This window comes from Aedes aegypti, chromosome 3 (genome assembly GCF_002204515.2).
Source record: "Aedes aegypti strain LVP_AGWG chromosome 3, AaegL5.0 Primary Assembly, whole genome shotgun sequence".
Classification (NCBI taxonomy): domain Eukaryota; kingdom Metazoa; phylum Arthropoda; class Insecta; order Diptera; family Culicidae; genus Aedes; species Aedes aegypti.
Genome location: NC_035109.1, coordinates 259,296,537 through 259,315,757, shown reverse-complemented (window position 1 = coordinate 259,315,757; position 19,221 = coordinate 259,296,537).

The following is a 19,221-nucleotide window of genomic DNA, read 5'->3' as shown; positions in this document are numbered from 1 at the left end:
GCTTAGGCTTTTCCCTTTCATTTGAGACCGGTTTGAAAATGTTCTATCGGGGGGTCCTGAACATTTTTTTTATTCATTTTAATAGGTAGGTAGGTACCATAGGTGATATTCATTCGCCCATAGTATAATGGACCGATGCACGAGTTCACTATCTGACGTTTGAGCGGTGCCGTGTTATTTATGTGACCATGGCAACGAGTGAATTCGGCACCGCTCAAACGTCAAATTAGTGAACTCGTGCATTGATCCATACTACGAGTCGCTTTTGCCATATGATGACAACTCAATCGAATCGTAGAAGGTCAAATATTTCCATGATACAAACTTGTTTTTGTTTTGGCAGTGTTGCTTGAGTTGTCGCGTTCTAAGATGGTATAGTGAAGAATGAGTGCTTGTGTCGCGTGATAAGTTTTTACTTTTATTGCTTGTGTGAACATTTTGGTTTGCTGATTAGAGGTATGTCTGTTAATAATTGAAATAAATATATTACCTTTTTGCACATATTAAGGTGAAGATGAATCGAAGGCAAAGTTCAAATTTTCAAGAGCACGGATCTGGAGAACCAAACATCCGTTCAAGCTGAAAACCTAATCGATTGGTCACTAGCTGGTGGTGACCAATCGATTAGGTTTTCAGCTCAAACGGATGTTTGGTTCTCCAGATCCGTGCTCTTGAATATTTGAACCTTGGCTTCGATCCATCGTCACCTTAATAAATATATATTTACATTAAACTCTGTCAGGAGACCTAAAATATGAAACCGAAAAGCCACGTAGATAATCGTTCGAAGGTTTGAAGAAGCAGTGTCTGCAACCGTTATCAGCAAAAGTAGGGTAAGTGTACCAGTTATGGACATAGTGGTTCCCTATTTCGCCATACGTGATTTTTTTAATGTCTTTAAATTTTGAAAATTTTCGTGTGTTGTAGTAGTTAGATTTAAGATATATCTTGATGTTAAAGCATTCAAAAAGATTTAAATTGTGAAAGTTATCAAAATGTCACATATGGCCAAATAGGGAACCACTATGGCCATAACTGGTACACTTTCCCTAGTTGATATTATTGAACAGGGGGCCTTCCTCAGCCGAGTGGTTAGAGTCCGCGGCTACAAAGCAAAGCCATGCTGAAGGTGTCTGGATTCGATTCCCGGTCGGTCCAGGATCTTTTCGTAAGGGAAATTTCCTTGACTTTCCTGGGCATAAAGTATCATCGTACCTGCCACACGATGTACACGACATCAGGATTAAAGCTTGGTATTATCCTACAAAAATATGTCGAGCTTGCACGTTTGAGGTTTATTCGTGCAATAACCAAAATAAACCTTTGAATATAGCACTGTACATTTGTCCGCTGATGACTTGTTTTTGATTAAAAAACGTGTGACTTGAGCACCAGGCGAACGTTGCAGCTGAGCAGCTGTCTAAGGGGTTTGGATGTTGAAATCGCCCCAAACTTCGCATTCAAAATCAGCAGACAGTTCAGAGGTTTTTTGAGGTAGCACATCTACAGTTTCATGCAAACGAGAATGCAGAAGCGGTATTAAAACCTGTAATATACTGTAATAACCTTCAGGGGTTGGTTGATTATGCGACCTTCAAAAGAGTGGTTGAGCTGGGCAGTTCGTTCTGCAAGATTGGTGTCGATGGAGGAGGAGAGTCCTTTAGGTTACCCTGTCGATTATCGAGCACAATTCCGATGTCACCAGGACTCAAGGCCGATGTAAGGATACTGGCTTAAAAATGCTGTTGCTGCTGCTCCTGGCGTTCCGGAAAAATATGGCAATATTGAGAAAACCTGGATGATACTGTTGCATTTGAACAATTTCAAGTGCTTAATTGCTGGAGATTTGAAGATTGTCAATCTACTTTGCGGAATAATGGGACATAGTTCAACATTTCCTTGCCTATAGTGTACCGCGCAAAAAAAACGATCCATCCAATGTAGCTGGTCGGTCATCCACGAACACTTGGTCACATCCGCGAGATGTCCGCGAAATGGAAAGGTCTCGGCTCGGACCACAAACTGGCGAAGCAGTTCTTCAATTCAAAATATCTATTTTCAATGAAAAATTGTATTTCAAGCGCTTGATCAATTCGATCAGGTACATAAAAGTTGTTTTCAAAAGAGTTTGGCTGATGATTTTATAGAGAAGGTTGAGAGCTTTTCGAAAACATGGATTGAAGCAGGCTTACCCAATAGCTCGAAGTTCCATTTATTGCGCTGTCATATCTCGGAGTTTTGTAAAATCACAATAAGTGGTTTAAACAAATACGGGGAACAAGCCAGTGAAACCGTGCATTTCGATTTTCAAGTTGCTTGGAATCGTGTTAAGGTTTCGGAGAACTCCGAAGCATATGATCAAAAGCTTCTTTGGGCTCTAGTAATGTACAATAATGCACATTTGTAAACCGTATTGACCATATTTACTTGGATTAAAATTTGGATTAAATAATTTGATTATAAAACAAAATTGATTAATGCTAAGTTTTTTTTATTTGTTGGTTAACTATTCGTAGCAAAATTTCTCATGGCTACCTAGAAAAGCATGAACGGAAATGATTGTATGGAACATAATTAAGAAATCAGTAATAGAAAACACAGCATCGTACTGTTTTGAAAAAAATGTTCAGGACCCCCCGATAGAACATTTCCAAATCGGTCTCAAATAAAAGAGTGATTCCAAGCAACAGCACCAAAATTTTGTAAATTTCACGTACTGGTCTGTCTTTGAGAACAAATTCAGCAATGAAAATGTGAAAATTTGTGACCATTATTCCATCTTCTTCTATGTTCTCCAATAAATAATTCAACTATAACGGCATTTTCCGTAATTGCAAAAACCTAATTTTGTTTCAGCACTCGTCGTATTTATTCAACACGGCAAGCCACGTTGTATAAATGTCACGGTATCTCTGGTAGAAAACATTAATATAAAAAAATCAGTATCGCTAAAACACCCACCAAATGAAAGCTTAGGCTTTTCCCTTTCATTTGAGACCGGTTTGAAAATGTTCTATCGGGGGGTCCTGAACATTTTTTTTATTCATTTTAATAGGTAGGTAGGTACCATAGGTGATATTCATTCGCCCATAGTATAATGGACCGATGCACGAGTTCACTATCTGACGTTTGAGCGGTGCCGTGTTATTTATGTGACCATGGCAACGAGTGAATTCGGCACCGCTCAAACGTCAAATTAGTGAACTCGTGCATTGATCCATACTACGAGTCGCTTTTGCCATATGATGACAACTCAATCGAATCGTAGAAGGTCAAATATTTCCATGATACAAACTTGTTTTTGTTTTGGCAGTGTTGCTTGAGTTGTCGCGTTCTAAGATGGTATAGTGAAGAATGAGTGCTTGTGTCGCGTGATAAGTTTTTACTTTTATTGCTTGTGTGAACATTTTGGTTTGCTGATTAGAGGTATGTCTGTTAATAATTGAAATAAATATATTACCTTTTTGCACATATTAAGGTGAAGATGAATCGAAGGCAAAGTTCAAATTTTCAAGAGCACGGATCTGGAGAACCAAACATCCGTTCAAGCTGAAAACCTAATCGATTGGTCACTAGCTGGTGGTGACCAATCGATTAGGTTTTCAGCTCAAACGGATGTTTGGTTCTCCAGATCCGTGCTCTTGAATATTTGAACCTTGGCTTCGATCCATCGTCACCTTAATAAATATATATTTACATTAAACTCTGTCAGGAGACCTAAAATATGAAACCGAAAAGCCACGTAGATAATCGTTCGAAGGTTTGAAGAAGCAGTGTCTGCAACCGTTATCAGCAAAAGTAGTTGATATTATTGAACAGGGGGCCTTCCTCAGCCGAGTGGTTAGAGTCCGCGGCTACAAAGCAAAGCCATGCTGAAGGTGTCTGGATTCGATTCCCGGTCGGTCCAGGATCTTTTCGTAAGGGAAATTTCCTTGACTTTCCTGGGCATAAAGTATCATCGTACCTGCCACACGATGTACACGACATCAGGATTAAAGCTTGGTATTATCCTACAAAAATATGTCGAGCTTGCACGTTTGAGGTTTATTCGTGCAATAACCAAAATAAACCTTTGAATATAGCACTGTACATTTGTCCGCTGATGACTTGTTTTTGATTAAAAAACGTGTGACTTGAGCACCAGACGAACGTTGCAGCTGAGCAGCTGTCTAAGGGGTTTGGATGTTGAAATCGCCCCAAACTTCGCATTCAAAATCAGCAGACAGTTCAGAGGTTTTTTGAGGTAGCACATCTACAGTTTCATGCAAACGAGAATGCAGAAGCGGTATTAAAACCTGTAATATACTGTAATAACCTTCAGGGGTTGGTTGATTATGCGACCTTCAAAAGAGTGGTTGAGCTGGGCAGTTCGTTCTGCAAGATTGGTGTCGATGGAGGAGGAGAGTCCTTTAGGTTACCCTGTCGATTATCGAGCACAATTCCGATGTCACCAGGACTCAAGGCCGATGTAAGGATACTGGCTTAAAAATGCTGTTGCTGCTGCTCCTGGCGTTCCGGAAAAATATGGCAATATTGAGAAAACCTGGATGATACTGTTGCATTTGAACAATTTCAAGTGCTTAATTGCTGGAGATTTGAAGATTGTCAATCTACTTTGCGGAATAATGGGACATAGTTCAACATTTCCTTGCCTATAGTGTACCGCGCAAAAAAAACGATCCATCCAATGTAGCTGGTCGGTCATCCACGAACACTTGGTCACATCCGCGAGATGTCCGCGAAATGGAAAGGTCTCGGCTCGGACCACAAACTGGCGAAGCAGTTCTTCAATTCAAAATATCTATTTTCAATGAAAAATTGTATTTCAAGCGCTTGATCAATTCGATCAGGTACATAAAAGTTGTTTTCAAAAGAGTTTGGCTGATGATTTTATAGAGAAGGTTGAGAGCTTTTCGAAAACATGGATTGAAGCAGGCTTACCCAATAGCTCGAAGTTCCATTTATTGCGCTGTCATATCTCGGAGTTTTGTAAAATCACAATAAGTGGTTTAAACAAATACGGGGAACAAGCCAGTGAAACCGTGCATTTCGATTTTCAAGTTGCTTGGAATCGTGTTAAGGTTTCGGAGAACTCCGAAGCATATGATCAAAAGCTTCTTTGGGCTCTAGTAATGTACAATAATGAACATTTGTAAACCGTATTGACCATATTTACTTGGATTAAAATTTGGATTAAATAATTTGATTATAAAACAAAATTGATTAATGCTAAGTTTTTTTTATTTGTTGGTTAACTATTCGTAGCAAAATTTCTCATGGCTACCTAGAAAAGCATGAACGGAAATGATTGTATGGAACATAATTAAGAAATCAGTAATAGAAAACACAGCATCGTACTGTTTTGAAAAAAATGTTCAGGACCCCCCGATAGAACATTTCCAAATCGGTCTCAAATAAAAGAGTGATTCCAAGCAACAGCACCAAAATTTTGTAAATTTTTTAATTCATTTTTTTCTATTGAGCTGAAACTTTACACAGTTTTCCAGTTCCATCTAAATCGTCATTTTCCGATATCAAATCTTCAAGTTGAGTCACGACTAACTTTTCAAAAGGGTGTATGTGAAAATGGTTCAAAAATATTCAAAAAGCTGCACAGCAAAAACGGTTCGTTCGATTGTTAAACAACTCAAGAAACAAAGTTAGACAACTAAATAAAGATTCCAAAAAAAAAATACACACAGTAAAAAAAAATTTTTTTTGCATTCAAAAACATAATTTTTGACACAAAAGCTCAAATATCTCAAAACCCTATAGGAATACCAACAAAATTTTTTGAGGGAAAACGGTCCATTATATTAGCTATCTACCATAAAAATTTGGTGATGGTAAACCAATAAACAAAAAAGTTATGACATTTCAAACATGTCACAATTTTCACATTTAGTAGAAAAAAAATTTTTTTTCGGTGTAAATTATTACGGGAACCGCAGTTTGTTGCTGATTTTATTGTTAAGGGCCTTGCGTGAATTAAACAAGTCGTTTTCATGTATTCATTAGTATTATGTATATTATATGTATAAATATTATGTATATGTATAAATATTATATGTATATGTATATATGTATAAATTAAAATGAATTAACAGATTACACGAAAATAATTTTTTTTTTTACCAGGATATTTTTTTAGAGTATGATCGATGAGTTTCTAAATGTTATATATAAACTTTAAAAGTTTTGGATTTGGGTATGCGTTATGAGATCATGAAAACATTTTATTAATACTTATTTATTTATTTATTGTTATTCAATTTTTTACAATATCGAACACTTTTGCATCATTATCAGTACAGTTCGAGTATAGTTTTGCTTTAATTTTATTTTCTGACAATGGAATGAAACAGTGAAATTTTTGAGTTCCTTGGATCGTTTTCGCGTTATTATATTGCTCGCTGAGCTCTGATGCCGTTAATTCGTACTCTTCAGTAGTAGTAAAACAAAATGATAATTTTGTTAAATCTTCTTCTTTTCTGCGATTCGCCCAATCAAATAGTTCTTTTGCAGTTTTAATTGGATGCTCACGTTCTTTGGCTAAACTTGCTCTTGTGGCCATGCGCTTTATGGTTCCTCCAATAGCATCACAAGGACCTTTGCCATGTGACGTAGCAAAGAAATGCCATTCTGCATCAATTCCGTACTTTGATTTAAATTGACATAGGCTCGAAAAATTCTTACGGTTTTTGTACTGCGATGCTGCTCCATCAGACATGAAATATATCTTTCTGATTTCTTTATCCTTATCAACGCGTAAAAAGTTAATCATTTTGGCAATGAACAAATTTACAGATACTGAGTCGTGTCTTAAATCTTCGGAAATTACAATAAAACTAAAATGTTCAATTTGCGTACTTCCATTGAAATAAATAACGAATGGATGAATTGTAGCTTGTTGTACGTTCCAGTGATGGGACTGCACTTCATCTTGCAATACAAAGCTATAGTTTTCAGAAAAATCACAAATGACTAAAAATTCACCATCTTGTAATGTATTTTTCGTATTTTTTAAAAAGCGGGATTGCTCTGTTTTAATAAAGTCGTGAGGAATTAAACTTTCTAATTTCAAGCAAAAAAATGACACAAACTCATCTACAGGTTTTACAATAGTTTCTAGGTCACACCTATCCGTGGTCACCCATTGCTCAAATGATAACTGATCAATATAATTTTCTTCAAACTCAGCGAATAAAGTATTTTCCAATGATGAAGAATCTGGACAATCCGAACAAGATCGTAGATAGCAATTTGATGTTGGATTTTCACACAAAAGACTACCAGTTAACATTTTAATATCCTTTGATAAATTGATTCTTTTCAAACTATGTAAGATTAGGTTAATATTTTCGTGTGTTGTGCACACACAAACATTATGTGTTCCTGAATTGGATAGAAGCTTGCATTGCTTTGGACGAAGGCTTGCAAATGAGGAAAAACCTACCTTAATATTTTCGTTAATTTCCTTGAAGCGTGTATACGCTTCTTTCAAAGTAGTCATCATTAATCGTTATTGGATTGCTTGACGCTTTCCATCTTTTTTTACAGATACATAATCTTTTTGGCCAGGCATAGCTCTGCTTACTTCATCGTCTTCAAAATATTGAATTATTTTTTCTTTTGTCTCATCTGTTAATGAAGTACTCGACCTAGCATTTTTGGTTGCAAGACAGTTATTTTTGAATTGTTTTGCCTCTTTTGCTGTATTTCTATTGGTTTTGAACTCATCAATGGCGTCTTGAATAGACCACGAGCTTGGCAGCATCGACAAAATCAATAATTTTTCTTTCCTTGTCGTGGCTAGATTCAAGAACCTTTCCTTCATATTCATAATTACCTCATCGTAGTCTGTATTTTCCACATCCTCAGGTCCTAATTTGAAGAGGTTTCTTCGTACAGCTTCGTTGATTTCACGGTATTTTTTCTCGGAATAATTGACGTAACCCATCTTCGTCCATTTAATCGGAGTCACTTTTATTCCAGCTATCCCTTCGTTGAAGCGTTCGATGTTGACCTTCTGGATGCACTCATCTTCTGATTGATTTGTTGAAACAGATGTCACTGATGGTACCGTGGCAAGACTATCTGCACTTGGTACTTCTGGTAACTCCTCAGTTGTTGTCGGTGCATCTAGTAATTCCTCAGTTGTTGTTGTTTTCGAACTTCCTGCAACCTGATCCACCGATGATGTACAGATTGCCCGTTTGTCCACGTTTAAACGGCAGGACGTACAAATGCGTAAATTTGTATTCAATGTAGACATTGGAGCATAACCAGCCGCTTTCAGTTTATCTATGGTGCTTTCGGTGAGATTTCGTAGCTCTTTCGAACACTTTTTTTCTGCAAACGGCCTGCAACAGTTGAGAAAGCGACTACTCATGTTGCTCGTTAGATTTTAATAAACAAAATCACTTTTAAGTTTTTACTGACAAGTTTGGTGTCGTTTGCTTGACTGAAGAAACATTTTACAATTAAATCTTTTATAACCATAGTGGAAGTATATTTTTAGCTTTTTCGTGAGTATGTTCATGGTATGTACCTATCATGTTTTTGATGTTGTTGAAGTTACTCGCTTTCTCCCAAATATGATTAACAAAGTCTATTCTCTACCAAGGCGGGTCTATACCCAGGTGTAATCAGATTTTAACTTTGTGGAGAAAACCAGCGCCGAGAAAACCGACCTGCTTTACGTATACTAGATCACCTGGGTATAGACCCGCCTTGTTCTCTACGAGGTAAACTTTTTGCAGGTAAACTAGTCGTATACCTGTATAGAAAACTTTTTTTGTAGCTTTTGTCTTCAATATTAGATTTCTTATAGGTTTCTTTTATCAAAAGGTTTCAACACTATTGAGAGAATTTTTCTTCAGTTACGTACAATAAAAAATATGACACTATCAAGACTTTAGATCACAACACTGGATCGCGTCTAACTTTCTAATAGATGCTATAATAGTTATGAATAATTAAATAAAATATCATGAAAACAACTTGTTAACCTCATGTGGTACCCTTAACAAAAAATTCAGCAACAAACTGCAGTCCTAAAAAAAATTAACAATGAAAAAAAAAAAAAAAAATTCACTAAGCGTCAAATTTGTGAAATATTTGAAATGTCATAACTTTTTTGTTTATTGGCTTACCATCACCAAATTTTTATGGTAGATAGCTAATATAATGGACCGTTTTCCCTCAAAAAATTACGTTGGTATTCCGATAGGGGTTTGAGATATTTGAGTTTTTGTGACAAAAATGATGTTTTTCAATGCAAAAAAAAATTTTTTTTACTGTGTGTATTTTTTTTGGAATCTTTATTTAGTTGTCTAACTTTGTTTCTTTAGTTGTCTAACAATCGAACGAACCGTTTTTGCTGTGCAGCTTTTTGAATATTTTTGAACCATTTTCACATACACCCTTTTGAAAAGTTAGTCGTGACTCAACTTGAAGATTTGATATCGGAAAATGAAGATTTAGATGGAACTGAAAAACTGTGCAAAGTTTCAGATATTTTTGAAATGGTCGATCAGAATCGACTTGCATGCCTCCGTGGAATCCCTCAAAAGGGGAAAGCCTAAGCTTTCATTTGGTAGATGTTTGAGCGATACTGTTTTTTTATATTAATGTTGTTCTATCAGAGACACCGTGATGTACGACTCGTGCTGAAAAAATAGTCATTTGCAACTTGTTGCATAAATAACTATTTTAAGGTTAGGTACTCACGAAATTTAACCTGTTTACTTTGATTAGAAGCTACCGTTTTGTCTCAAATTTCGAACACTCGGTTTTTATATGTCGATTTGACTGAAATGTTTCGCTGAAATATGTCATCAATTCACTAGGAAATGGCATACAATTGCAATTCAATTTTAATGTCCTTCAATCTATTTAATGCCTCGGGGGGAGAAGTGATGATTCTCTAGTTTGAGGACAGTAAAACTAGCTCAGATAATTTTATTTGCGAAATTAATGATTTGAGTGCGATTGAATCATGCTGTACGGAATTTGAGTGAAAGTGTTCTGAATATGAGACAGAATGAACACAGTGTTCGGCATTTGAATCAAAATGTTGTTCCATACTTTTACGTGAAAGCAAAACCTACTAAACAGCATTAAATAAACATTTTTATCTGCACACCCAACAGCTAACAGATAGATTTTTATAGGAAATTAAAATTTTCACAAATATTTGCTAATTTATGCCTGTTGGATGCATTTGAAGTCACTATTGGTCTTAAATATTCGGAACATGAGTCAAAAGGGTATAAGCATTAATTTCTGGAACAGTCTTAAGGTGTTTCGTCTTCCAAATACTGCAGATTCCTGAGACAGCGACCTGTTGAATATTTGCTAGCTCAACATCCCAGATAATCCCTTGCATAATGAACTTTTCCCAAGAAACCTGATCGCCGCAGGACTTCCAGAAATCTGATTTCTTTCTACGTCGAACATCTTGCGGCACTAGTTAGTTGCATATTTTATCCATCGTTGCTGTGTGGTTACGCTCAAGTGGTCCCGATGAAAGGCCAATGGAAGAAAACGATATAATAAGATCTTGAGCCATAATTGTCATCATCTTTCTCCTTTTGGCATTTTGTCGCCGGCGTGCGCGGTTGCAACACAAAAAAAAACCCTCCGCTGCTTTGCTTTCTGTTGGTGCGTTTGCCGAGAACTAAAACAAGATCCGAAGATTTCCAGGGATCTGATTTCAATAGGAAATTTTAAAACTTCTTTTATTTTTACGTTCTTTTTTTTGTGTCACCGTGCCTCGCTTACCATACTTGGGGACACATCTGTTTTAGCGGGCTCATATTGTCGTCTGAGATTTTTCTTTCTTTTCGAGATCGGATGCAAACTATTGTTCTTTCCGGAGGAACGATTACCTTCTAAAGTTTTTTTTCGTTTGCATCGGTATAAATTCCTCCTATTCTGGAAACGATGGTGACCGGATTCTGTGTAAATACCCGAATGTCATATATCCGAATGAATAAAGCAGGCACTTCAGTGATTCAGTGAAAGTATTTAAAAAACAAATAATGTCATTCTGAAAGTTGTTTTTTGTCTATTCTGTTTTCTCAAAATATCTTGACATAGAAAGTAGAAAACGAAAACCTTTTTGCAGAACAAATATTTTACATGAATTATGCTACAAGATAGGTTTATTCACATTAAACAGAAAATTTTGTTAATCCGTAAAACTGAGCATCCAAACAAAGCTTTGCTAAAATATAAGTATTTTTTTTCTGCTTTTACCAACTTTTGGTTTGAGGATCTGGAACAATAATGATAGACGATATCTGTTTTTCTTTATTTCTGTAATTTTTTCACTCATCTGAGAACAAATGGCTTAGCAGTAAATACATCAAAAATCGAACGTTGTTTTCATAAAATCGATATGTGCAAATTCTAAATTGTATGCCAAAATTTATCAGAACAATGCAACTCAAACAGGCAACGCAATACAGTTGAAATTAAATTGAATAATTTAATTTAAATAACATCAACTCAGAAGAAGATGGAGTTAAGAAATGCGTTTCTTCAGAGTGTTCATATAAAAATTGTGACATTGAGATAAAAGATTCAAAATGGTATTTGATTTGCGTGACATAATTAATGTATGTTAGCTTGAATCGAAAACAACTCTTGCATTATTCATTGTTGCAACAGCAAGACTCGGTAGATTTACCAATGATGGGTAACCCAAAATCGAATAAGCAATCGGTTTAAAATAATGTGTAGAATTGACAGGATTAAACAAGCTACACTCCCGAAAAAAAAATTTATGAGTCGACTAAGGGTGCAGCGCTTATGACAACCAATCTATTTTTCAGTACATTAGGATTATTCAGTACATAGGATATTAGAAGTAGAATTGTTAGTTTTCGATTTTAGATCGTATTGGAAAAGAGTTCATAAGAATTGTAGGTATTTTGAATTAACAAAACTTTATGTATTGTACTTTTTAGATATCAATACACATTTACAATTCGGGTAAATGTCGCATTTAGGCAAATGATTTTCGGGTAAATATCCTTCGGGTCAATGATTTTCTGGTATCCGTTATAGAATCGGTGACAGCATGGTAAGAGTCGCGCGTGTAAACGATTGACGATTCGGAAGAATGGGAAAAATGAAAACAACCACTGCAACGAGGGGAAACTAGCGTTGGGCGATTTTGAATCGATGTTCCGAAAATCGATGTTTGCTTTCCGATTAATCGATTTTTTGAATCGATGTTTGGAGCACCTAAAATCGGGTGAATCGATTCTCTTCATTCGATTCTTTGATTCGATTCATTTTGCTGAAATCGGTAAATATTTCTCAATGAGATTGTGGAAAAGAAACCATATTTTGAACTAATCTTGAAGTAGTAAATCTGTTTGATTGATTTTCGAAACTGATTTGATTGAAAGATGTTGAAATCGAATGCAAACGCATTTGATCTTCATGTCAAGCTTCAAAAATGTCAATTTTCATCCGATTCGAATCGATTTGAAAACATCGATTCGAAGGATTCGATTAAATCGGTGAATCGATTCGGCAGTTCAAATATGAATCGATTCAGTAACATCGATTTTCTAGACAAATTTGCCCAACGCTAGGGGAAACCGCTCAGCTTGAGGACAAATGCCATTGAGATCGAAATTTGGAAATGTGAATGAATTGAGTCGAGGTTCCATGTCAGAAGTGCCGCGCACCGCATCCATTAGCTTTGTGGTTCGAGTGGGCCAAGATAAGATCTGGTGCGCAATTGAATCCCTTTGATGTGTTTTAGTTTCACCGAACTGAAACTTCTCAAGAAGTAGAAAAACGATCTGCTATTTCCGAACTGCTGCCAATTGTTAGCGATCGAGACCACGATGATGACGATGATGTGGTAATGATTGTGGCGATGATGGTGATAATGTTGATGATGATGATGATGATAAAACCTCAATAGACGTGCGATGCGAGTTCGAAAACAAAATTTAGAATCACTTGGATCAGAGATATACCAGACGCTAATTGAACTTCTAAATCAGTTTCAATTTAATTTGTTTTACATAATTGTTCTTTGTACTAACTACAAAACATTTGAAAATAACAGTTTCTTCGGATGGAAAACAATAATAGAAGATCTATGTTTGAAACTAACTTTAAATGCTCATGTTTGCTACATTGTTTCAAACATCTTATTTTGTTTTACCAGAGCATGTGTCTAATATGGGGAAAAATAGAATCTCACATTATTCCAATTTTTGGATTTTATTTGGGTGCTACGCCAAGCATTACATCATATTCCTCCCCAAGTAGCACTGGTAACAAATGCAATATTTTAGGAAAATGAAACAAATTACATTGCCGTTGCATTTCAGATAATTTGTAGCATATCTTATTGATGATTGGTTACTAAACTATTACATTGTAACTTACGCTTTGTTTACATTACATAGGTGTTGCATTTTTACTTGCATGTAACTTAACCTAGAGCTGTCAAAATGTATAAGTTACATTGAAATTGAATCTGTGGTTGCAAAGAAACAAATAACACGCTAGGTTACATACAGATTGCTAAGTCACATGTGTGTAACAGCATGAAGTTTGTTTACCATTTGTCAGAGGGGAAGGGGTGAAAAAATGAGGATGGGAAATGAACACTGAACTTGTTACGCATGAACAACAAATTTCAATAATTTTTATTACGCACGGATGATTTTAAGCATAAATAAGTGTGTTTTTGTTAATACGGAGATAAATTGAAGTCAGAACCACGTTCAGAAATTAAAACTGATGTAATTTTAAGCACGGAGATGTTGAGGTTTTTAAATGAGGTGAATATCGTTATGATATGGTGTCAAAGCAGAAACCTTTAGAACTGTTTTCGAAGGGATTATAATCATTCATAGATGTTTTTTTAGGACTGTGATAAAAATATTCAAAAATGTTTGTTTTGCTCGTGTATTTTACCACCAACATAAAATGAACATTTCCATAATATTTTGACGATGAAAGTATGTGAAAATTTAGCTGTTTTAGTCTTAATTCGTGTCGCTGCGTTAATTAACATCTCTGATGTTGTGCGATAAAACTAGTTATAATAAATAAACAAATTAATAAATAAAGGACAATTTCTGCGAGTAGACATATCATAGAATATCGAGTTACATTTGTAATCTTCTCTTTTCTACTTTTGTGGGGAACGCCAAACTTTGAGCCGATGACACAGAATGACGAGAATTCGTATAAGGGGGCAGGATCCGTCATAAACTCGATAATTTTCAAAAGCAGTTTTTTCGTTTAAAATCATGAATATATTCATGTGTTCACTGTATTTTATTCTCCAACCGAAACATAGTGAACACATTTTCGACGAGTAAATTTCAGTTTTGAACAGAAAAATGGCTGTTGAAGTTTCGATGTCATAATCATTGAAATCGGATCCTTAAACGTTAAAGTGTTTGGGTCCTCTAGACAATTCGTAATCAAACGTCAACATTCCATCGCAAAATCGCTAGTGTTTGGAGGTGATGTTTACTTCAAAATTTCGAAATCATCATCTCCAACTTAGTTCTAATACCCTCCGTCCACGAATTATTGTGGTGCGTCGATCGTCGCAAGTTTCTCGTTAAACAGTCCCGTAAATGATTGTGTTTTGTTATGCTTAATTACTTTTAGACGACAGCAGTCAGTGGCTGTCTTCTTTGTTGAAATTTGTTCTGGGATTCCAACTCCCACAGGGTCCACTTATTCACTGTCATAGTTTGTATTACGTGCAATAAATATGTTAAATTTGTCCTTGAAAAACTTATCGAAGGACCTAAACTTTAATCAACTCGTAGGGGCAAAACCCTCACCCCCGAAACACAACACCAAAACAGCTGTTGATTCAAATTCTACCAAACGTAATGCCATGCTGAAGTTACGCGCAAATTAGAACCTTACAAATGTAATTTTTTCGCATCAGCATGTATCTATTATTGAATAATAACATCAGAACAAACGCCTGTAGGATCGATGAAGAGAAATCACTCATGTTAATTAGGCCCTATTGAAGTGACAGCACAGAAATGCACAAGGGGCTACCATTCACAACGCGGTTATTTCTTCCCAATTTTAGACCCACCTTTCCCCTAGTAGTCATTTGTCCATACACAAAATTTACAATTTGTATGGACCGTGCTCATTGGGCAGAATCTCTCCCCTCCCCCAATAAATGACTACGTGGTTTATGGATGACCCATAAGCACGCATTTTTTTGATTGATTTATTAACCCTAAAAATGGGTGGTAAATGACTGGACAATGCGTACCATTGGTACTTCGCGTACCTGCAGGTATAAAATAGACCCCATTTGTGGTCCTTAGCCTCTTGTCCAGTAACTCCTATCCCTACCTCCCCGTGGTGCCGCCTAGAATACGAGTAACCGTAGGGAAGATCGGGTAACCAACCCTGGTGGAACCTTGGTCGTATGCTGACAGGGAAGGGGGGCTCCTCTCTTCTGAGGGTGTAGCTTATCAGAGCGTCTGTTCTCCATGTTAGGGGCGGCTCAAAACAGCGTCTGTTCTCCATGTTAGGAGCGGTTGATCATCGTCCTAGTGCCAGCGTGGGACTCTAAACAGTGCTGTGCACGATGATCCTCCGGCGAGACAGGGGGTTGGTGCAGGCCTTACAAGCCAGCCGTGAAAATCATCAGTACAGCATACAAGCATACAATGTAAATTCGGGCCGGAACAATCGGCATAGATCCAGGCATCGAAAACGGACTAACGATTGGAAACTCGGATCATGGAACTGTAAGTCTCTCAATTTCTTGGGAAGTACCCGCATTCTTTCCGAATTATTGAGGGTCCGCAAGTTCGACATCGTAGCGCTGCAGGAGGTTTGCTGGAAAAGGTCGACGGTACGTATAGGGATGGTTATACCATCTACCAGAGCTGCGGCCATACCCGAGCAGAAGAAAATAACTACTGAATACCAAATTGAGGTATTCCATACCAGATAATTTCCAAAAGTTACAACCTGAATGAGGTATGAATGAGCCCTGCATAAGAGGTAAAATACCTCAAATAATACCTTCTGCATATTCTACAAATACCAAGCTGATAACTAGATCAGGTATTGTAATACCTAAATAATACTTGATGGATTTTCATATAAAAGTGAAATTTTTCAATACTAGCTCAATACCTCCAGCAGTCCTCAATAGCTGTCGAATACCAAAATGAAGTATTTTTAATTGTTTTAAACATTTTTGTCGAATACCATTATAATACCAAAATGAGGTATTGATAACTGAACAATACCATATTGTGGTATGATACCAAAATATGGTATGCATAAGTTATTGGCGAGTTATTCTTTCCTCCTCGGGTAGACATGAGCTGGGCACAGCTTTTATCGTGATGGGCGAAATGCAGAGGCGCGTGATTGGGTGGTGGCCAATCGACAACAGAATGTGCAAGTTGAGGATCAAAGGCCGTTTCTTCAATATCAGCATAATCAACGTGCACAGCCCTCACCTAGCAAGTGACGATGACGATAAGGACTCTTTCTACGCGCAGCTGGAACGTGAATACGACGGCTGCCCAAGCCATGATGTCAAAATCGTTATCGGAGATCTCAACGCTCAGGTTGGCCAGGAGGAGGAATTTAGACCGATTATAGGGAAGTTCAGCGCTCACCAGCTTACGAACGAAAACGGCCTTAGGTTGATTGATTTCGCCGCCTCCAAGAACATGGCCTTACGGAGTACCTACTTCCAGCACAGCCTCCCGTATCGGTACACCTGGAGATCACCCCAACAGACTGAATCACAAATCGACCACGTTTTGATTGATGGAAGGCACTTCTCGGACATTATCGACGTCAGAACCTATCGCGGCGCAAACATCGATTCGGACCACTATCTTGTGACGGTTAAAGTGCGCCAATGACTCTCCGTTGTGAACAACATTCGGTACCGACGCCCGCCCCGGTACAATCTGGAGCGACTCAAGCAACCCGGAGTCGCAACTGAATACGCGCAAAGCCTTGAGGCAGCGTTGCCGGAAGAGGGAGAGCTCACCGCAGCCCCTCATGAGGACTGCTGGAGTAGTCTCAAAGCAGCCATAAACAACGCAGCGGAAGGTGCCATTGGGTTCGTGGAAGCAAATTAACGGAACGGTTGGTTCGACGAGGAGTGTCAGACGGTTTTGGACGAGAAGAATGCAGCGCGGGCGATGATGCTGCAGCAAGGCACCCGTTAAAACGTGGAACGATACAAACAGAAGCGAAGACAGCAAACCCATCTATTCCGGGATAAAAAGCGCCGTCTGGAAGAGTTGCAGTGCGAAGAGATGGAGCAGTTGTATCGTTCTCAAGAAACACGTAAGTTCTACAAGAAACTAAATGCATCCCGCAAAGGCTTTGTGCCGCGAGCCGAAATGTGCCGGGATAAGGATGGAGGTACCTTGACGGACGAACGTGAGGTGATTGAAAGGTGGAAGCATCACTACGATGAACACCTAAACGGCGCAGAGGAGGAAGATCAAGACAGCAGGAGGAATGGCTTCATCAGTACGGCGGATGAGGGAGACGTGCCAACTCCCACAATAGGTGAAGTTAAGGATGCTATCAAACAGCTCAAGAACAACAAAGCAGCTGGAAAGGATAGTATTGGAGCGGAACTTATTAAAATGGGCCCGGACAGGTTGGCCACTTGTCTGCACCGATTGATAGCCAGGATCTGGGATACAGAACAGCTACCGGAGGAGTGGAAGGAGGGAATAATATACCCAATATACAAAAAGGGTGACAAGTTAGAATGTGAGAACTATCGAGCGATCACCATTCTTAATGCAGCCTATAAAGTGCTTTCCCAGATCATCTTCCGCCGTCTATCGCCACTGGCAAGCAGATTTGTTGGAAGTTATCAAGCCGGATTTGTAGACGGGCGATCGACGACAGACCAAATCTCTATGTTGCGGCAGATCCTCCAAAAGTGTCGCGAATATCAACTCCCTACGCACCACCTTTTCATCGATTGCAAAGCGGCCTATGATACCATCGACCGCGAAGAGCTATGGAAGATTATGGACGAGAACGGTTTTCCCGGGAAACTGACTAGACTGATCAAAGCAACGATGGATAGTGTACAGTGCTGTGTGAAGATATCGGGTGCTCTATCGGACCCGTTTGAAACACGCAAAGGACTTCGACAAGGCGATGGTCTTTCCTGCCTCCTGTTCAATATTGCGCTAGAAGGTGTTATGAAACGGGCGGGCTTCAACATGCGGGGCACGATCTTCAATAAATCCAGCCAGTTCATTTGTTTCGCTGACGACGTGGACATTGTCGGAAGAACGTTCCAGGTGGTTGCTGAACAGTATACCAGGCTGAAACGTGAAGCAGATCAGGTTAGATTGAAGGTAAATACGTCGAAGACAAAATATCTGCTGGCTGGAGGAACCGAGCGCGATAGAGCTCGCATAGACAGACGCGTGACGATGGACGGGGATGAGTTCGAGGTGGTGGACGATGTCGTCTACCTCGGATCATTGATAACGTCGGATAACAACTGCAGCAGAGAAATTCGAAGACGTATCATCGCCGGAAGTCGTGCTTACTATGGACTCCACAAGACCTTGCGGTCTGGTAAACTTCACTTCCGTACTAAGTGTACCATGTACAAGACGCTTATAAGACCGGTAGTCCTCTACGGGCATGAGACGTGGACAATGCTCGAAGAGGACCTGCAAGCGCTAGGAGTTTTTGAACGACGTGTGCTTAGGACGATCTTCGGCGGAGTATGTGAGAACGGCGTATGGAGGAGAAGAATCAACCACGAGCTTGCGCAACTCTACGGTGAACCCAGTATCACGAAAGTCGCCAAAGCTGGAAGGGTACGATGGGCGGGACACGTTGTGAGAATGCCGGACAACAATCCCGCAAAAATGGTGTTCAACTCAAATCCGGCCGGTACAAGACGAAGGGGAGCGCAACGAGCTAGGTGGTTTGACCAAGTGGAGCAGGATCTTGGAAGTGTGGGGCGATCGAGGAATTGGAGGTTAGCAGCCATGGACCGAGTTAGTTGGCGTAACATTGTGGCGCAGGTAATGTCTTGAAGGACGTAGAGCCAGCAAAAGTAAAAGTAAGTACCGTAATCCGGGGGCAAATTGATCACTGGGGTGAATTTGATCAGGTCGGTAACAAGAAACATTTCCTCCCAAGGATGCCGAAGGTTCCGTTGGCACC